Below are 15,544 nucleotides of genomic sequence, written 5' to 3'. Positions count from 1 at the left end.
CAGTTGTGCCTGAAGAAAAGGGCTACGATTAGATTTGTTCTCAAAGTAAGGCATCTAACAGTATAATCATGAGGAAAATACTATGTTCAGAGGGAGGTCGCAAAGGAAAGAAAAGACGACAATCTAACATTATAGGATAAAAAGGAAAAAGGAAAGATTTTAAAATACGCAATACACAATGAGACTTGTTTGTCTAAAATCTATGTCCATGGACATGTGTACACACCAAGTACCTGTGAAGGCTGCAAATTTTAAAGATAAGAGCAATAGAATCCACCTAAAAATATTCCGTGGAGACTGGTGGAACAAGATTGACAAACAGTGACAGCCCATAGGTTGGTGAAAGAGAGCAGTCTGTATAAACTAAGTAGGAGTGTGAAGACCTCAGGGAGCGTTACTTCATTAGATTACATAGCAGATGACGGCAGTCAAATAAGGAATTAAAGATTGGAATAAAAGATTTGAAATTGGAAGTTTGCCTTTTTAAATTGTAGAGACAAAGTATGAGATCTCAATCTGGGAAACTGTGATGACACAGTGTCAGTGCTTAATTAAAAGAAAGAAGGAGAGGGAGAGACAAGGGAAAGAGAGAGGGAGGTATCTATTCTTATTTCCAAACGTAAATAATATACTTGGAAATCAGGGTGGAAAGGAAAAGAAGAAAGAAATAGAGATTTCACGAATATTGTCAATTCTCAGACTTGGAAGTAGATTGGGACATGCATTCTACTATATGTAATTTTCCTCAACCTTGGAACACTCTTAGGGGCCATATAAAGCTTAGGTACAATCTGACCTTGAAGTAAGAGGATGAACTAGGTACTCATTCATGGCATAGCCTGTGATTCTCTCTGCATTATTCTTAAGGGAAATTATGGCAGGTAGAAGGAAGGTATAGACAATTCTAATCATTATATAGTTTGAAATCTTAACTTTTCCATCTTAGTAATGTAAAAATATCCCTAGGAAATACAATTATATTTCAATCACCTTTTTAAATAGTTACTTGCTCATATGGAAAAAACTCAAGTGAATTATCGCACTAGTTAATAGCATCTGCATTGTCATTTCACTTCTCGGTGAATGAGTATGTTTTCTGCAGATGGGAAAACAGGATTCTTTTTGAAAACATTACCCTGTGCTCTCAGTGGCAGATTTGGGCAAAGGCAAATGTCATAACCCAAAGGTCTCCAACAAAAGTAAGCACTGCTTAGAGATACTGCCATTGAGGAAATATGGCACTGTGGACTGCCAAAAATATTCAGCATCCAAGTCTGCATGAGGATTGTTTTATTTCATCGTGTATGAAACATGCCTGTTAGAAGCCTTTCAGCACATGCATGCATTTCACTATGAAACAGACTCTAATGCCTTTCATCTACCACTTCCTTCTGGGGAGATAAAAAAAAAAAACAGAAAAATTAACTAATAGAATAAAATTGTTTAATTAAATCTTCATAGACACTTATTAATTCTTTTTTTTAATGTTTTATTTATTTCTAGGAGAGAGAGAGAGAGAGAGAGAGAGACAGCGTGAGCAAGGGAGGGTCAGAGAGAGAGGGAGATACAGACTCTGAAATTGGCTCCAGGCTCTGAGCTGGCAGTCAGCACAGAGCCCGACGTGGGGCTCGAACCCACGAACCGCGAGATCATGACCTAAGCGAAAGTTGGACGCTTAACCGACTAAGCCACCCAGGCGCCCCAACACTTACTAATTCTTATTCACCCATTTACTCAGCAATTATTCATGGAAGAGAAAATGCCATAAAAGTGCAAAGAATTTCAAGAAACAGAAGTTAAGAGTATAGTTTGATAGATAAGACAGGGAAATTTGAAAAGCAAATGGAACCAGAAATCCTTTTATTACATAGATTTTATTTTTCATATGATTGCTTACACCGAATAAAGAAATAGGCAAGATTTTAATGTGTGTATTAGTTTATGTAACATTAGCTGATATAAGAAAGAACCTTCCAAATCTCAGTGGCTCAACAAAATGAAAGTTTATTTTTCACTCACTTCCCAGTCCCCTGCAGGTCAAGCAGCTCTGATTGACAGCTTTGCTAACACTATAGATAGGGACAATAAAATACAACATCAACCCTCTCTTCAGCGTAGTGCACTAGGCAAAAGGCTTGCCTTTATCAAGAACCTCTTTGACCTTGACCACAGCAACTTCTTACTCAAGACATCTCTGTAGGCAAGGGAAACAAAAGCAAAAATGAACTATTGGGACCTCATCAAAATAAAAACTTCTGCACAGCAAAGGAAACAATCAGCCAAACTAAAAGGCAACCGATGGAATGGGAGAAGATATTGCAAATGACATAATAGATAAAGGGGTAGTATTCAAAAATCTATAAAGATCTTATCGAACTCAAGCCCAAAAGGCAAATAATCCAGTGAAGAAGTGGCCTAAAGACATGAATAGACACTTCTCCAAAGGAGACATCCAGATGGCCAACAGACACATGAAATGATGCTCAATACCACTCATCATCAGGGAACTACAAATCAAAACCACAGTGAGATACCACCTCACACCTGTCAGAATGAAGGTGTGGTATATATACATATATACAGTGGAGTATTACTCGGCAATCAAAAAGAATGAAATCTTGCCATTTGCAACTATGTGATGGAATTAGAGAGACTATGCAAAGTGAAATTAGTCAGTCAGATGAAGACAAATATCATAGGACTTCCATCATATGAGGACTTTAAGATACAAAACAGATGAACATAAGGGAAGGGAAGCAAAACTAATATAAAAACGAAGGGAACAAAAACATAAGAGACTCTTAAATATGGAGAACACACAGAGGGTTCCTGGAGGGCTTGTGGGAGGGGGATGGGCTAAATGGGTAAGAGACATTAAGGAATCTACTTCTGAGAGCATTATTGCACTATATACTAACTACCTTGGATGTAAATTTTAAAAAGATAAATAGATCTAAAAAAAGTCTTACCTTTATAAAATCTAGTTGTTGGCTCCTTAATGTTTTCCTGCAATCATAATGCCTTTCTCTGGGGCTCTTGTCTTTCTCAGTTTTGTTTCAAACTTCTGTTCTTTAAATCTGGAACATTTTCTCCCCTATCTTCGTCCTCACCCGATGACCTAGTTTTTATTTGACTGAGTAAATTCAAGCAGCCAGAAGGCAATTTCTACACACTCCCCCCACCACACTGGCCGCCTATGGCTTCTGTATCCACATATTCTTCTCTCTAGCCCTCAAACCCCACTCCCACTATAGATTAACCGTCCATTAGGCTAGTACCTCAGTTCTTCACTGGATCTTGTCTACTACTTAAAGATACCACCTCAAATGAGTCTTCCTTTTCTCTCCTATTTCATTTGTTTCCTTCTCTCTAGTGGGTTCTATCCATAAGAAATAGATTTTATTTCTCCTATCTTAAAAAAAATCTCCTGACCCCAATTACCTCTTTATCTGTTATCCCATTTATTTGCTCCCCCTAAGCGCAAAATTCTTCAAATCAGTGTGCACACTATCCCCAATTCCCCTCTGTCCCCATCTTTATCTATCAGCAGCATTTAACATGGTTAATTGCACCCTCATTTTGAAACACTTTTCTTTCATACATTTTCCTTCCTGTTGCTGCTCTGCCCAAATCCCATCAATAGTTCTGTTTCACTCAGAGTGGAAGCCACATTCTTGCAAGGTCCTACAAAGGCCGACATAATCTGACCCTCCAACAACCCTCTGACCTTATTCCCCCTCCCTCTCCCTCTCTCATTCATTTCTACCCACACTGGAGTCTTTTCTGGTTTCCCAACACATCCTCCATATTCTACTGCTAGGTCTTCTCATGGGCTTCCCCAGCTGCCTACAAATTCTACTCCCAGAGAACTCCTTTTGCATCCCAGATCCCTCTGTCTAAATTTACTTACTGAGGCCTTTCCTGATCATCTTATCAAAATTGCAAACACTCTGTTTTGCTTTTTTGTTAGCAGGCATTTTATAAATATGTTTATACTTTACTCTTACGCTTACGCTTTCTCTCTTCTCACTAAAACAGAAGCTCTCATAGGCTGATGTTTTTGTCTGTTCATTCACTTTTCTATTTCCAGTTCCTAGAACTGGGCCTGGGGCTCAATATCCATACTGCATCTTAGGAGATAAGATGAAAGAAAGGTTGAATATCACATTTTACCCATTAAAGGTCTTCACACAAGGGAATACTATGATCAAAGTGTGGTTCTAGAGAGAAGGAGGCCATGATGACATGTAGAGTTACTGAAAATGGAGAAAAATAGAGTCACAGAGAATAACTGGGATTATTGAGATTGCTTAGGCACAAAGCAATAAAAAGAAAACATGGCAAAAAGCCTACTTTAATATGTGGTCAGTTAGAAAGGAACAGAAAATAAGGCAAGAACCATTGTGTACAAAATCCAGTAAGATTGGGTGAATGTGTCCATGGTGTGGAAAGTAGAAGGAACTTTAGAACAGTGCTGAAGTGAATGAGGAGAATGACAATAATGATATATGCATTTCATGGTGAAACAAGATCTAGTATGAGTTGTCTGGCACGCTGGCCATGATTGTGGGAATGGAGACAAGAAATGGAAATGGAGAGGCTTAGTGGTTCCTCTGTTTAATACAATGAATTACAATTTAGTTAGCTGGCCAATGTTGGATATTGATTTTCCTACTACAAGCTAAGTTAGGTCATAAGGCCCATTTGTGTTCTGGAAAGCTCAGTTTCTCCTGACCACCCAGGGGCCAAAAAGATCTCTATGGGAGCCCTGGGCCATTTCCAGTCACTGTCCACACTGTCCACACTTATTCTCCCATCAATGTGCAACCTGTTGAATGTAGACCTCTTTTCTCATGTCACGGTTCTTCCCAGAGACTGGATGTTGGGTTCTCTTGTTTGGTCTGGGAGATCTACTACCTCCCTCCCCAGCTTGGGCCCCTGTAGCGGTGTGTGGACGCGAGTCTCCTGGCCACAGCTAGCAAGAACTGCTCTGACCAGCAAGAAAGCTGGTCTCCCTTCTCCTGCCATGGATTGCTCTCAGATACACTTGGTTTTCTTTCTTCAGGCCTCTTGGCATTTCAAGCCAGTTCTTTTAGATATTTTAAACATTTGTTAACACTGTACCTACAAGTGAAGGTCTTAGCTTGGGGATAATGTTTCTGCCATGAAGTTTACACTCCAGTCAATCTCTCATCTGATTTCTTGGTTGCAGGCTGCATTCATCTTCTCTCTCAGGTGAGAAGTAGTGACTCTGGAGAAAAATACATGGGCAGCCAGCTCTGAGTGTTGTCACAGTACATCAACACCCATCTTCTCATGGGTGTGACCCTCCAGCTACAGTTTCCTGAATAATACATGTCTTGGATGTCCATACTTACACTGCACATGTATAGTGTGTGGGGACCAATGCTCTGCTCAGCGCCCCCTGCAGGGGCTTACCAGTTCTTTCCTTCCCTTGTCACCTCTGCTCTGCTTTCTTTTGCCCAGTTTATTCCTGATTCCATAGCTCATCTTGCCTTGTTCATCTTTCTCTGTCCTGTATCACTCACTCACCTGAGGGTGAGGTATCACCACTAATGGATGAATGATATATTAAGGGCTATGTCAGTGAGTCTGCGGCTGGCTCAGTGAATGTGATGGAAAGAGAAAGCTCAGCCTTACGCAGACAAGAAAACAACATAAGGCTGAACAGGAGACATCAATGTCTTAATCATATATTAGCCATTTTCCACCATAAGTACTTTCTCCCTTACTTTGTCCTTCCCTCTGAGCCTTGGTTCTCTGACATCTTCTCAACCTTCTCCCCTCTTCTCCTCCTCTCAAATCTTCTGAGTCTCATAGTTCTCAAATTCTTATCTAACTCACTTATAGGAAAAGCTGAAAATTCCTGTTTCATCCTCTCCTTTTCTCCTCTGTTCCTTCTCCTTCTTTCTCTGCTCCTTTTTTCCCCTCCCCTTCCCTCCTTCTTCTTTTTAAGCATAGTGTAATTCCCCTTACTTAAAACTTTTTCGACTGGGAATGAAATCCTTCAATTTTGGGGGCACTAAAGACCATAATTGTATTTTTCCTAAAGAAATAGGAACATTTCTCTTCCTAAATATAATTCTACTTTCTCCTCTTATGTATGAGTTATTCCAGCTGTAATAAGCTTTCAAATTAACTAATATATCTCTCTCAGAATCACATATATATTTTTTCCTCTGTGTGAATCCACACATTATGGCATATTAAAGTTAGAAATGGCCTTGTCCTTACAGAAAAAGGAGCCAAATAAATGAATTCTGACATATAAGCAAAAAGCCACTTTTGTTCAATAAATGCTAAAAAAAAAAAACCCCATCAAAGTCTACTCAGGAGCATAGGGAAACTAATGAATCCCCATGCCCAGGCTGGTGGTGGAGGACCCAAACTGTGCTTCCCTTCGGGATGGATGTTGAAAATGCCTCCCCAAGGATGTGGAAGAGTCTGTCAGTGACAGCTGAATCCTTAGATATGGCTGAGGTCTCCGAAGGTTCAAATTCAGGTTAAGTGAAGATCACGGGTTAAGTATTGAATTCCTGTCACGTGAAACTGGTCAAAGATTCCTGAGTTTGGAAAATCGCCATTGTTTACGGAAACGGCAATGACATTTAAACATTCTTGTGAAAACCTTTTAAAACAACAATGAGTAATAAATATATTTTGGCAATTAGAATTATGAAAATATAGACTCGGCCATTATAACTGAATGCAGGTAGAGAGGTTGTACAACTAATTTAGCTTTATCCGAACATAGCTGTGAAATGTCAGAGTTCCAGGAATATCGATTTTATACTGTGCACTATAAAAAGAGGATAACTCATGACATGATAAGGGGTAGCCTCTATTCTGTTGCAATCGAAAGCTTACTTGTGATCAGTTCAACACATATCTTAAAGTACATTATGCAATACATTAAAAATAATGATTTTGAGACAAATTAAGCCATAACAGTCTCAAATCAGTTTGCCCACACAGTTAATATGTTGATTAATGTCCTGTTAGGCCTGAGACACTCATTTTTGTCTCATTATTCAACCCAGTGTTTTCCCACAGCTATTGAATAAAAATGTAATTATTGCTCTAAATTATGTTATTATTAACTTTCACATGGTGTTTCTTGATAAACAGCCGCACAAAATGAAAGACCACAAGGAGCAAGTAACTTCGAATAAAAACAATTTAAGGAAGTGGAACCATTTACTATTATGTGTTTCAACTATACTCAATGCTGGGAGGAAGAGAGGGTAGTGGTTTTCTTTACAGATTTCCAATCAAAAGGGTGTGCTATTAAGAGTTTTAAACGTTGATGCCGCAAAGCCTGCATTTGTCAAATCAAATGCAGCTGACAATAATTCCCAATATTGAATTTCATTCTAAAAATCTGTGAATATAGGTAAAGTCTCTTCTCATGTGCCTATATTTATGGATTCTTGACAGAGTGATCAACACAAAGGTCATTCACCCCAATATTGCCATATTTTTTTCTAATATCTGAAGTTTCAAAAGGAGCATTTCTTGGTGACCTTTACCTAAAACAAACACGACTTCAGAAACAGAGCTCTGGGATCAGATCTGCACCTGTGTACTTAAATGGAATACTTTCTTCTTATATCTTGTCAGAGATATTATACAATGCAGAATCACAAAGCATTTTGGAATTCTCTAAAGATAATGTATCAATCCTCCGCTTGAGTTTTATAACTAAGATGGACCTTTTCAGAGTTATGCTTTTGACATTATTGTTATGCAAAATGGCATTTTCATGCATTAATCCCCACAAGAACACTGAGTGCTACCCAGTAATGTTATCACAGTCAATAAAAGAGATTGCACCAGAGTTTGATGGCTGCAGTTTCTTTGGCTTGATTATTAAAAAGGATAAAGTGTTAAAGCATTTCCATTTATATAGAAATGCCTGTATTTTAAGCAATCTTAACAATATGCCAAGAAACTAATAATCTGATAAATAAGCCTCAGTGCTGAAATTTCATAGGAGGTGAAGCTTAAGGCCTGAAGGAAAGCAGGGTTCAACTGAGAAAAAGGTTCAGTCTTTGCTGAGTCAATGTCCAGAGCTTTTGCCAAGCACCATCGGCAATAGTGCCAAAGACATAGAATCAGTTCAGAAAAATGGGAATAGAACTGAGCCGTAGAAGAGATACTTTATGTAATGCTGATTTAACTCAAGGCTCCAAGAGTTTATGTAACTTGACCAAACTCATGCAACTGGTTGGTGGTAAAGTCTCTTCAAAGGACAATATATGTAGGAATATCATCTATAGACGGTCTTAACGTACACCATAGGAGGCCTGCTACACCAATCAGAACTTAGTGGTAAAGACAACGATTCAGGGTCAAGTAGATAACGAATGACACAGTATGACAGATCAAAATAGATATAATCCTTGGTGCTTTGGGTTATCGTTAGGGTAACCATAAGCCTTGCCCCAGGACTCTTGTCCTGGCATGATTAATAGCTCTCATTTTACTCTCAAAATTTCCCTGAGTTAGTTGGACAATGAATTACATGGTTACCCTAGTTACAGTGGAACTAGTGGGAAAGCCTGAGCATGAGAAGATCTGCCTCAGGCATTTATTAGCTATCTGATCTTGTCTAAGAAAAATGAACTCCACGCTATAAAATGATGATAGGAGTTGAAGTTAGGCTTCATTATTGCAGCATCTAAGGTCTTTTTGCCTTCCTCTCATTCCACATACTGCTCCCCCCCGCCGCCCTACTTCCAACCTGCAGAAGCTTTTCTAGTCCCGGGTCAAAATGTGCTTCTTGTAAAAATTCATCATATTTTTTTTAAATGCATTGCTTTCTTCAAAGTCCTTTCCATATTTCCAAAGGCCCAAACTTTAAAACAAAATAGGCTGCCAAAACTTTCGATCACCTCTAATCCTTTTCTGAGCTAACAATCATGGAATGATTTCACAGACAGGCCATTCAGGGACAAGAACCATATAAGTTAAGACTTTTTAAAAAGTATCCAGCTATATTTGTTTGCAAAGCCTGTGGGTTTTTGGTTGTTAAATTCCAGAGTGCTGGAAATTCATCTCACCATCAGGATCTGCAGTTGTGGGAAAATACTCCTTAGGAAAATATCAGGAGAGAGTGGTTGCAGGTAAGGCTTTGGCGTATTAAAGCTGTTTAAGTGTGGAGTCGATTATGTCAATAACATAGCTTCTTATCTCAGTACCATTCAACCATGCTTAATTTCGTCTTTATCATTCCCCTCTCTGCCCCCAACAAAAGTCCTAAACAATTATGCTGTAAAGAGTGTCTTTAATCACTTGCAGAAGTTGAACAAATTGGAAAGCAGATGAAAGGGTATGGAAAAAGTGAGGAAATTTTTTTTTCCTAAAAACACAAAAGTATAGCTTCAAGTAAAACTCAATATGTATATTTAATTAATAGTGGACAATGATACATACATAAGATAATAGAATAAATGCATTCCTACTTTTAAATCCTTTAAACAGAATAGAAATCTATTATGCCAGGGCACCTGGGTGGCTGAGTCGGTTAAGCGTCCAAGTGCGGCTCAGGTCATGATCTCTCGGTTTGTGAGTTTGAGCCCCTCATCAGGCTCTGTGCTGACAGCTCAGAGCCTGGAGCCTGCTTTGGGTTTTGTGACTACTTCTCTCTCTGCCCCTCCCCCATTCATGCTCTGTCTCTCAAAAATAAATAAACATTTAGAAATGAAAGAAAAAAATCTATTATCTCAATACTCTAACATCGGGATAAAACTTGTTATTCTGTATTAGTTAGAGAGACTGTTAGCCTTTTGGGTCAATGAAAAGGAGAAGGGCTGTCATCTTCACATGTAAGTTACATTATAAGAATCAGTTCATATACCCAGTTGATATTAAAATAAATTCATGGGACAAAATTATATTTGTGGTTACTGGGCCCAAGCATAACTCCACCACAGTATAGATCATGCCGGTAGTAACTAATAGGGTGACTCAATTACTTTTGCTCGGAGTCAGCCACAAATTGTCCTGAGTCCTTCCTTGTTCTTGGAATCTAAAAGAGGGTAGAAAAAGTTACATAAATCCTGAAATAAGTAACTAACAAACTAAATAAAATAGTGACGTTTTAGCCTTAGGACCACTTCCCCTTTTTATAAGCATGGTTTATCAAGCATATTCATTCTGTTACCTGAAGACAGAAACATGTGTGGCTTACATGTGGTGATGGGAAATGAGAGCTAAAATACAGGTTGCTCATGGAACAAAACTTGGAGGCTTGGGTTTGAGAAACTTGCACCTTGTATCCAGCAGAAACCCAGATTCTGGAGCAAGAATGAAGGAATTCTAAAAGGAGTCCTTTATGCAGCAATAACACTATTGATCTGGGCCTTAACATCTGGTCCCCTCACAGGTCATTCTTTGTTCCCTAGCCATGTTTCATCATGAACCCCTTCGACTCCAATGGTGAATGATCTCTCAGATTCCAACACCGGCTTACTTCTCTACTTCTGACTCCAAAATGAGATGGCCGGTTGACTATAATTTCTTAAACATGGTAAGTGTATTTTTCCAATCCATCCATAGCCACAATGCATCTTAGGGAGGTACCACCAGTCATCCTCTAAAATTGGGACCAAACCCCACAGGTGATTGCAGTGTTATAGAAGAAAAACAGTATTATTGGTGAAAATTAGTACGGAACAGATTTTCCTAAAGTCACTCTACGTACGCATTCTCATGGGATTTCACAGAAAGGAAGTTAGGCCTTGTTTCTCTCAGAATAAATTGGTTAGACCACGAGGCAGGATGTGTTCTATCAATGACATGCTTTGTAGCATATCGTTACATCTCACCAAAAATAAAAGCATAGAAAACAAACTTGGCAAGAGCTTCTCAAGGAACCCTTTGTAACATTGTTGTGCTCTAATTCTGCCTCTGTGTGTTATCCATAATGCCTAACTTTCCACAACTAGATCGAATCAAGTATAAATTCGTTTAAAAATTCTTTTCAAGATTTAAACTTCATAAAGGAAAATCAGCTGCCATTGTTCAGCTAGGGCAAAGTAGACTGGAGAACTTCTTGGGTAATCTCCCAACCTCCAAAAAGCTGAGGAGAGCTAAGGCAAGGAAGAAAGTTTTTTCTGAAAGCATACTCTCTGTCCTATTATCTGGCCTATCTTTTAATACAATTAATTCAACTATGTGATAGGAAAAAGAAGCATGAAAATGAAGGTTTTTTAAAAAATAGAGGTGGTTAATAAGGAAATATGCTATGCCTTCAATGTTAATTACATAAGAACTTCCCGATGCTCACATAATCGAAATAAACACAGACCTTATGTTTCTTCTGATGTCTATTATGTTTGAAATTTGTCTAGCTTTAATGTTACTTATCCTTAAATTTAATGTGTCAGCTACTAAAACATATGAACAGTGCGGGGATAGTGTTGAATTATCTGAAGTCCATTATAGAAAGAGTAGTCTTTGGGCTTGCTTTTTAAAAAATTCACCTAGAGTTGTCATGTAGTTAAATACCAATCTCACTTATTACATACAATCTGACTTAATACTTGGAATTTTTTGCATGTACTAAAAAGGCTTATCTCTTGTTTGTGTCAGGTCTGTGAACATAAATGTCAAGAATAAGAGATTCTTTTCTTTTGAAATGTGCTTCTGATCATAAGCATCTTGATCAACGTAAGGGTAATTCTCTTCATGCTAACATTTGAATTTCAGTTATAATAACCCCAGGAAGAGTTGGCTTTTGCCTTCCTCCTTCAACTGTCCAAGACCTGGAAAGAGATTTCCAAAGGCCTACTTATTCATGCTGCTGAAAAATAATTCCAAAAAACTTCAACCTGCTTCAAAAAATCAAATCCATTCTCAGATGAAGATTTTCAGTGCTTACATCTAAAGAACCAATTGCAGACCTGAAAGTAATTCAACAGAAACAATAACACTCATTAAGTGTTAATGTTTTTGCATTTTAACACCAGCCTTGCTTTAAAAGCACACCTATTTTATTTAAAGAATTTCCATATGTAGTCAAATTTCTTGCTTTTTCTCCAAATGTACACTTCCACAAAACTGAAAGAGTAGTTTCCCGGCATAACCACACATCAGAATCCATGAAAAATATTTTAATACACATTTTAGAAGTCCATCCCGTATTTGCAAATTCGTAAGTCAAATGCCAATTTTAGGTCAAGCATTTGAAGATTACATTCTAGAATATGTTTAATGGGATATGCTTATACTTGAATGCACTTAAAAACTGAATCTTTTTCACATCTAGTAATAACGATTCTCTCTGTATTTTCCTTTTTCATCAAAGATACCACCGCCTTGTAAAATTCATTATATTGGACCCTGTTATTTTTGTCACCTCTCTCTAAATGATCTTAAAATCTAAATCATTATAACTTATTGAATGTTTTATCTTTCTGTAGTCATGACAAGTCTGCTCTTGTTTAAAATGAGCTAACAACCAAATTAACCAACCGAAGACAATACCTTGAAAGATCCATGGTGACAGCGAATCCCAAGATTCTGAGCAGAAATTAGAAGAAACTATAAGTCAACATAGCAGATGCTCTTGAGTAGATATGGAGTTCTAGTCTAAGACAAGGCTATCTTTAATGTCTCCAATAGCTGCCAGGTGACATTGAACTGGAAGCTAGGGTAAGAGTCACTCTACTAGATGGGGCCGCGGAAGACCCATAGTGGCAGAGCCACTAGAGTAGCAGCCAATTAAGTTAGGCAGTTTAACTGAAGTGATGATTGGGCCAAAGAAGGAAGGCTGTTTCTCAGCCATAGAAGAACCCCGGCTATACCCCGCCAGGCACGTCTCACAGTGATGTCACATGTACACACACGTGTGCACACATCGGGAGGGGGCACAAAGCTCTTCATCGTAGTTACCCAGGGCTCTAGTTCCACCTTTGTGTCCCCACACTTATCCGGGTCGCTGAACTAGCAACAGCATTTAAATGTGGGCTGTAAAACGTTTCTAACAAAATTCAGGGAGAGAGGAAGGACATCCAGGAGGAGACATTTTCTCTATTTCTGGATAAAAGTTTTATTATTTGTGGATAAATAAGGATGGATAAGTAAGTCACACACACACACACACACACACACACACAGAAACAGTGTTCCTAAACTGGTTCTCCTTCTGTATAATGAAAAGTAAAACATTGTATCCATGAATTGGAAGACGAAAACATTTATGAAAACAATTTCTTCAGGAACCCGTAAGATTCAAGCCATGGCTACTTTATTTTTTGTTTGTTTGTTTAAGTTTATTTATTTATGTTGAAAGAGACAATAAGCACATGTGCACACACATGTGAAAGTGGAGGAAGGGCAGAGAGAGAGGGTAAGAGAGAAAGGGAGAGTCCTAAGCAGGCTACATGCTGTCAGTGCAGAGCCTGACTTGGAGCTCAGTCTGAGGAACTGTGAGATCATTGCCTGAGCTGAAATGAAGAGTTGGACGCTTAACTGAAAGAGCCACCAGACACCCCCAAGCTATGGCTTCTTTTAAATCTCCATAAAAAGCAATAATTGATTTCTTTAAAAAAAAATTCTTACTGAGACAATAGGGGGAAATGAAGAGGAAACCATAAGAGATATATAAACATAATTTTTTTTAAAAAAGTTAATAGGATGAGGGAAAAAGAGTTTAAAACAAAACAGGCCCCTGTTTTAAAAATACAAGCAGCATTGAGCAGAATCAAAAAGAGATACAAAGACATAAGAGTTGAAGAATTTGGAAGAAAATCACAGAAGAATAAACACATACTTGTTTTGTTTTCTTTGTGTTGTTCTTTTTTTTTTTTTTCAGTGTCAACTAAAACAAAACAGAAGTGATTTGAAATTCAGAGATTTAAGAGAAGAAAGTTTCTCTGGACTTAAAATGCACACTACATAACCAGAAAATATTGATAACAACAGTTAGCTAAGTCCTAATAGAAGTATTAAATACTGGAACATATAAAGACACATTTTTGTTTTAAATATTAGGAAGGTATCCCGGCTGAATGAAAGGTGTGTTGTGTATGAGGAATGAAATGTGTTATTTACATGATGAAAAAACTGAGCCACTTAGATTAATCAGTGGAACACTAGTGCCATAGAAAGCCATAGAGTTCAGAGGTAACTAAAAATAAAAGTTCAACATCCATACATAAAACTAATATTTAATAACAAGCAAAAATATAATATAACCATTTAGAAGTATAAAACTACTTTTATTTTATTTTTTTAAAAATTTTTAATGTTTTATTTATTTCTAGGAGAGAGAGAGACAGAGTGAGCAGGGGAGGGTCAGAGAGAGAGGGAGTCACAGACTGAAACAGGCTCCAGGCTCTGAGCTGGCAGTCAGCACAGAGCCCGACGCGGGGCTCGAACCCACGAACCGCGAGATCATGACCTAAGCGAAAGTCGGACGCTTAACCGACTAAGCCACCCAGGAGCCCCTAAAAATACTTTTTAAATAATATTTAAAACAAAGGCTTTGAATGTCAAAGCCAATATAAGAGACCATTTAGAAAGTTATATCAGTGAAAAAACTACATCATAATTTATAGAATGTGTTCAAATCCAAAATCACAGGAAATGTATAATATAAAACATAGCACAATTGTAAACAAATATAAAAATTATTATGATTATGTAATCCTATACAAATAATATACATTATTATATTATACATTATATAATTACTAAAATATTATATATAATATGTATATGATAGTATACATATTAATACTTATAAATATTCAGTATAAAGTCCATGCAAAGAATACATTAACATTAGAGACTTTAGTAAAAAATTAAACATAGATAAATTTAAAGATTAGTAAATTAGGAAAAAAGTTTGATAGATTTGAGGATGAATATCTGAAGAGATTTTGAAAAGTAATACATATTCTGTTAGAACCCTTAGCCAAAGTGAAAAAGAAACTATAAATTTATAATGTTAAAATTAGGAATAGAATATAGGGACTAATGTTCAGAAGATCTAATATTTGTCAATGAATATTATTCAGAATTCCACAACAATAAATTTGGAAGTCTTAAGAAATGAAGAATTTTCTAAGAATATTTGTATTTGTATAACAGATAATTTTAACCAAATGTATTATGGTCTAAAAGAAATTTAACCAATTAGAATTAAAGTTATCAAAGAACTACTTCCAAGAAAGGAGTTTTACCAAGTAAGTTTAAATATAGTATCCATCAGACATTGAAGAATAAGTTAATTACTGGATTTTTAAACTGTTTCCTGTTGAAAAAGAAAGTTTTCTGAAGTAATCTTATAACATTAATTTTAAATTTAATCTGAAAAACTTAATAGGTAAAAATGTCAAATGCAGACCATTCTCACTTATGAGTATTAGGAAAAATCTAAATATTTGTAAAACAAATTTATCAATATAGTATCAATTGGATACATAAGATTTATTCTAAGGATAATAGTATGAATCAATGTTAAGAAATTCAGGAGTGCCTGGGTGGCTTAGTCAGTTAAAGCATCTGACTTTGG

Source organism: Hyaena hyaena, unplaced genomic scaffold (assembly GCF_003009895.1).
Source record: "Hyaena hyaena isolate Hyena2069 unplaced genomic scaffold, ASM300989v1 scaffold_436, whole genome shotgun sequence".
In the NCBI taxonomy this organism is placed as follows: domain Eukaryota; kingdom Metazoa; phylum Chordata; class Mammalia; order Carnivora; family Hyaenidae; genus Hyaena; species Hyaena hyaena.
Note: the sequence above shows the minus strand (reverse complement) of the source record.